This window comes from Rhipicephalus sanguineus, chromosome 4, assembly GCF_013339695.2.
Source record: "Rhipicephalus sanguineus isolate Rsan-2018 chromosome 4, BIME_Rsan_1.4, whole genome shotgun sequence".
In the NCBI taxonomy this organism is placed as follows: domain Eukaryota; kingdom Metazoa; phylum Arthropoda; class Arachnida; order Ixodida; family Ixodidae; genus Rhipicephalus; species Rhipicephalus sanguineus.
In genome coordinates, this window is record NC_051179.1 from 94,947,980 (window position 1) to 94,953,979 (window position 6,000).

Sequence of the window (6,000 nt, forward strand, 5' to 3'; positions counted from 1 at the left end):
ATGTCACGACACGTAAAAGATAAACACATGTACATAAGTACAATACTCCATCGCACCTTTCATACAAAACAATGCAAACGCACAAACAAAGCTCTGCATTTACAGTGCTTATACAATTCTATGGATAACATCACGTACATAATATCACACAATCGACACTTGGGCTCACTAGCCATACACACTTGACACAGCGTGTAATAATACAACACATTCAAACTCAACACACTTTGAACATATTCAACTCCGATACCCTATCCTGTATACATCGTGTCACTCTTGCGCTCCTTCTTGCGGTGCTTGCTCGCTCTCCTTTTGTTTCGCCTCTTTTGCTTCTTGCGAGCCATTTTAAGCGATGGTGCAGGAGGTGTCGCTGCCGCCGTCAACGCATTCAACACTGGCAAGGCGTCGTCGCGTTCTTTAGAACGTTCTCGGTGCTTCGTCAACTTCTGCCCGTCGTGGTGTTTTGCGTGGGCGACCGACCTTGTTTTCAGCCGCAGATGATGGGGGCGGCTCAGTTGCAATGTCACCTGCTCAACGCTTTTTCACAGGTGGTACAGTGACCGTTGGTGCCTCCTGATTGACTTCACCTAACACCTCGGCTTCAGCTTGAGCATGGGCGACATCTTTCACGGGATTCTCTTCCGTGGTTCCTTCTCTTCACGGTTCCCTAGCTGACGAGGGCTCCATCTTCGGGTCTTCTCCCAAACGTTCTGGTTGGTCCTGCCCTTGCACTCAGGCGATGTTTCCAACGATGAGGTCGAACAGGGTATTATCCATGCACAAGGCAGTAACTCTCCCGCTGAAGTAAGGGGTCTCAACCTCAATCTTGGCTTCAGGAAGCATTCGAATCGAATTATCAATCAGGCGAACCAGGTTGGTATTGCTTGCGAACTCACTCTATCGGAACAATTTCTTTCGTACGATAACAGCGGTGCATCCACTATCTCTTAGTACCGTGACTTCCTTTCCACCAACTTTCCCCTTAAGTGTTGGCATTCCTATCGTTACGCCTGTTGGCCGTGTTTCCATCACAGCACTAATGAAATGGATCTTCTTCCCGCTCTTCAGCTCATTCAATTTCCCATTGATCTCTTCATCCTGCTCTTTTCGCGGGGCATACACACAGGCTGCTTGGTGGGCTTTACTCGCATCGTTTCGGCATGCGTCTGCCTTGTGCCCAGTTTGTCCACATTTAAAGTATTTCATCACACTGGTACGTGAAAAGTTGGTCCAACGACTGCTAGCGCGATGACCCACTCGGTTACACAAAAAGCATCACGGAACATTCTCCTGTGCATGCTTCTTTTCTTCAGGTGCCGATTTCTTCGAATCATCGGGACCCTCCCATTTCGCTTTGGCTAAATTTGTGCCACCTTGCGGTTGTCTAGGAATTGGATCAGCCAATTCAAGCATGTTTTCAAGCGATTTCGCTCTCCTCTCTTTCAGATATAGCGACAGGCTCGGGTGGCAACTGGTGAGAAATTGTTCTCTAATAAGAAGTTCTCTAAGCTCTCCGTACTGCTGGGCCGTCTCTGAAAGTTCGATCCACCTGTCGAAATAATGGCTGAGTCACACGGCATACTGCGTTGCCGTCTCGCCATCAGCTGGCTTTCCAGTATGGAACCGATCTCGGAGGCCTTCCATGGTGAATCTAAATCGCTTAAGCAAAGCAGCTTTCACTTTTATGTAATTAGCTGCATCGGTAGGCGTCAGCCTATTGTACACACTGAGCGCTTCGCCACCCAAACAAGTACTCAGAGCAGTTGCCCATTGCTGCTCCGGCCAATTCTGGCTTTTAGCAATCGTCTCAAACCTGTGCAGGTACGCATCAAGGTCATCCTTCCTCTCATCAAATGCCGCAAGCAGTTTGGTTGGGTTCAAACGGAAGCTAGTATCTTCCCTTTCACTGCTCTCAACTCTAGCCTGAACGGGAGTCTCTATGCGCTGCTGCAAACGGAGCCTTTCGAGTTCGATCTCGTGCTGCCTTTGCCTTCTCTCTCAGCCATCTCAGCTTGCATCTGTCTCTTGCGCCTCTCTTTCTCCTTTCTCCCTCTCAGCTGCCAGCCTCTCTCTCTCCAGCTATAGTTTCAAGTGTTGCTCTCTTTCTTCCTTCATCTGTCGCTCTTTAGCTTCCTCCTTAATTCATTATGTAACAGCGCGAAAAGGACAGGAAATCTTTTGAAGGCACACATACGACAGGACACAGCGCTGACTATCAACTGAAACTTTTTATTCCGGAAATGGCTTTATAAGGGGTAGGCCGAACCTGTGTGCCTGCGCTAACTTAATCGCGACACACACGATGCAAAAAAATTTATAAACTTAAAAGATTAATACTGGATCCCACGTGTAAGTCCCTTAGTTCATTGGAAGTCTGAAAGTGCTATTTCTTTGTGATGGAAGGTTATAGATGGCTGGCTGATGCACTCGTCTTCGTTCTTTTTTATGTAGAAAGCTTCCATTATTTCTCTCAATAGTGTGTCTTTGTGCTTGTACATAACAGCGGCTTGGTCAAAAAGGGGTTGACATGCGCTGTCTTCACAATTCCCACAGTGCGCCGCCAAATGGGAGCATGCGGCACTTCCTATCAGATTATACCTGTGCTCGCTTAATATTTTGTTGAGGCACTGCCCCGTCTGTCCTATATACACTTGTCCACGTGAGATAGGTATCTGATATACAACCACGCATGCGCAGTTGACAAACCTTCGTTCATGTTTTATCGTGCATTACTGACCGGTAGTTGCCGCTTTGTCTTTGGGCCCTCCTTTCTATACTTTCACAAACTGCACCCAACTTGTTTTACGCTGAAAAAACTATCGTTACCTGCTTCCTATTTGCTTTAGCCTGTGCGACAGGGCATGAACATATGGAATAGAAGCAGTATTCCTAGACGTTTCGTCCTATCCTTTTTCATGTCATCTTTCTCTCCTTTCTTCGACTATTTAAGTAGCTTCTGAGCTTCCATTCGCACCACTGAAGTGGGGTCACCAGCTTCCTCTAGTCTCTTGACCTGTTCGGAAACACTTTTTTCCATCGTGTGCACACAAGACTTTGTCAGAGACGCCTTGATACATGACTTAACTATGCCATTCTTCCCTATCTTGGAATGTGCCGACTGGTAGTTTAGAAGTGGCTTTTTTGTCCTGGTGTGGTACGTCCAGCACACTTGTCCCTATTGACATTAAAGGCTTAGATCCAGGAATTGTATTTGGTTGTCTTCGGGAGACTCAAAGGTGAAATTCAATCCCATGCCCTTTTCCTTGAAGATCCGGAGCACTTCTGCTATGGAGGTGCTTGGTCTGTTTCCACCTACGACAACCAGATAATCGTCCATGTATCTAAACACTTTCCTCATGGTGCCTTTCAAGGCACTGTCTATTTCTCTGTCCATTCTATCGAGAAAGATGGTTCTGAGGACAGGGGCAACAATCGACCCTATACATACTCCTGATTTTTGAATGTACATTTTTCCATCCCAGCTAATGAGTGTAGGCTTTAAATAACACCCCAAAAGCTCCAGGAATCCTTCCACAGAAATTCCACAGCGATCAATGAAGGCTCTTTCATTGTTGTCCTCACATATGCATTCCTTCACGCATCTCCTCAGGTCATCTTGTGGCATTCTGTAGTAAAAATATTCGACGCCAACGCTGAAAGCCTTGACATTTCTGCAGCCCCATCGCATATTGATTGCATCGGAGATCTTTAGTCGAAGATCAATCAGCAGTCGCTGAACGTGATGATTCTGGTAATGAGCCCTTACACTCTGTTACAAGCTGCCACTCTAGCGTAGCCAGTGTGAAATTAGCGACGGGAATGTGTCACTCGTCCCGTTAATGGGGATAGCATTCGCCGGGCGGATTCTAAGGGCTGGCGTCTCGGCCCTCCGAGGAGGAGGAGGAAATAACATTTATTTACACATCCGGCGTGTGGGAAGTCCCCGGCCTCACAGGGCGCGGATGTTCCCTATCGTAAGACTATGGCTATTAGAGTCCGATAGTCTCAGAGCCTAGACCTCGAGGATTTTGTGCTTCAACTAGGCGACAGGTACTCGGGTGCCTCCGCGCTCGTTAGACGGGTCGTCGGCTCCCTTTCTCCGTTGCTTCGCCAAAGCCTCCTCAAGCCGCTGGATGGCCCTTCGTTGCGTCTTCAGGTCTTCGGAGCGTATCCACGCTCTCACCTCTTCGGGATACGTGGCGTCCTGGCACTGCCCGTTCCCACTGTCCACAGCACTGTTACACCCTCCCCACATGATGTAACGAAGAGGCGGACGCCGCGGCCCGTGGTCTCGTCATGTGCCGGACCGCGACAGTCCGTACCTCTGAGACCAGCGGAGAAGACCGAAAAGAGGACTTCGAGCCCCTCACCGACTACGGTGGGATCCTGGCGGCTTACAGAGAAGTCCGGAGGGCCTTCCCGCCCCCGCACCGAGAACTCTCGCGTGCGGAGGCAGTAAAGTTCCGACAGTTGCAGACCGAGTGCGTGCTGACACTGGCTCTGGCCCGGCACGTGTGCCCCGACATGTTCGTGGACGCAAAGTGCAGTGTGTGCGAACGTGAACTAGCTACCCTCGGCCCTCCGAAAACGCACCACGAAAGCACGGACAATTTAGAGTTGGTCCTTTTGGTGCACCAGCGAACGCCGGTTGTGGTTCAAAGACCGAGTTAGAGCTGAGAGTCGATAACACAAACGAAAACGAAATATATTCTCAGTTAAGGCAATACAAATATCACAAACACATGCACACTCGGCTGGTACCAGTTACAACTTCACAATATAACTCAGATGGTGTTTACACAACGGGAACTAAACAAGCAGATCACACGCTACAAATGCAATCGCATGCATTACAACTATTCAAGGACAGTTAAAGTGCCGAATGTACAACCACGTATCCAGTCCACAATTCTTGGATGGTACTTGAATGCTTCTCTTCGAGGAAACACTCACGCCAGTTCTATCGTTGATCGTCGTAGTTCAACCGTCGTCGTAACTTGTCACGGCTCACATGGCGTCGTCCTCCAATTCTTCCAGATCGACGATCGACTGACCGCACACCATCATAAACATGTCTTCTTTGGCTGACGGAGCCACACTCAGCTTACTTCGCCATATCCGGGCCGACTGACTCACTCACTCCTTCACTGACTGACTGGTTGTCGTTGGACACCTCGGCCTCAATTTCAGCTCGGGCGGCATCCTTCATGGGATTCCCTTCCGCGGTTCCCGAACTGATGAGGGCTCCATCTTCGGGTCTTCTCACAAACGTTCAGGATCGTATGGCCCTCGAGCTCCGCCGATGTTTCCCACGATTAGGTCGAACAGGGGGTTATCCATGCACAGGGCCGTAACTCTCCCGCTGAAGTAAGGGGTGTCAACCTCAATCTTGGCTTCAGGAAGCATTCGAATGGAACTATGAAGCAGGCGAACCAGGTTGGTATTGCCTAGGAACTCACTGTCTCGGACCAATTCTTTTCGCACAATAACAGCGGTGCATCCACTGTCTCTTAGTACTGTGACTTCCTTTCCACCAACCTTCCCCTTAAGTGTCGGCATTCCTTTCGTTGTGTCTGTTGTCATCGCAGCACCAATGAAATGCATCTTCTTCCCGCTTTTCAGCTTGGTCAATTCATCATTGATCGCTTCTGCTTCCTCTTTTGATAGGGCATACGCACAAGCTTGGTGGGCTTTACTCGCATCATTTCGACATGCGTCTGCTTTGTGCCCAGTTTGGCCACATTTAAAGCATTTCATCACACTGGGGCATGAGAAGCTGGTCCGACAACTGTTAGCACGATGACCCACTCGGTTACACAGAAAGCATCGTGGAACACTCTCCGGTGCATGCTTCTTTTCTTCAGGTGCCGATTTCTTTGACTCCTCGTGAACCTCCTTATTTACTTTGGCCAGATTCGTGCCACCTTGCGCTTCCAAGAATTGATCGGCCAACTCAAGCATGTCGTCAAGCGATTTAGCTTTCCTCTCTTTCAGATACAG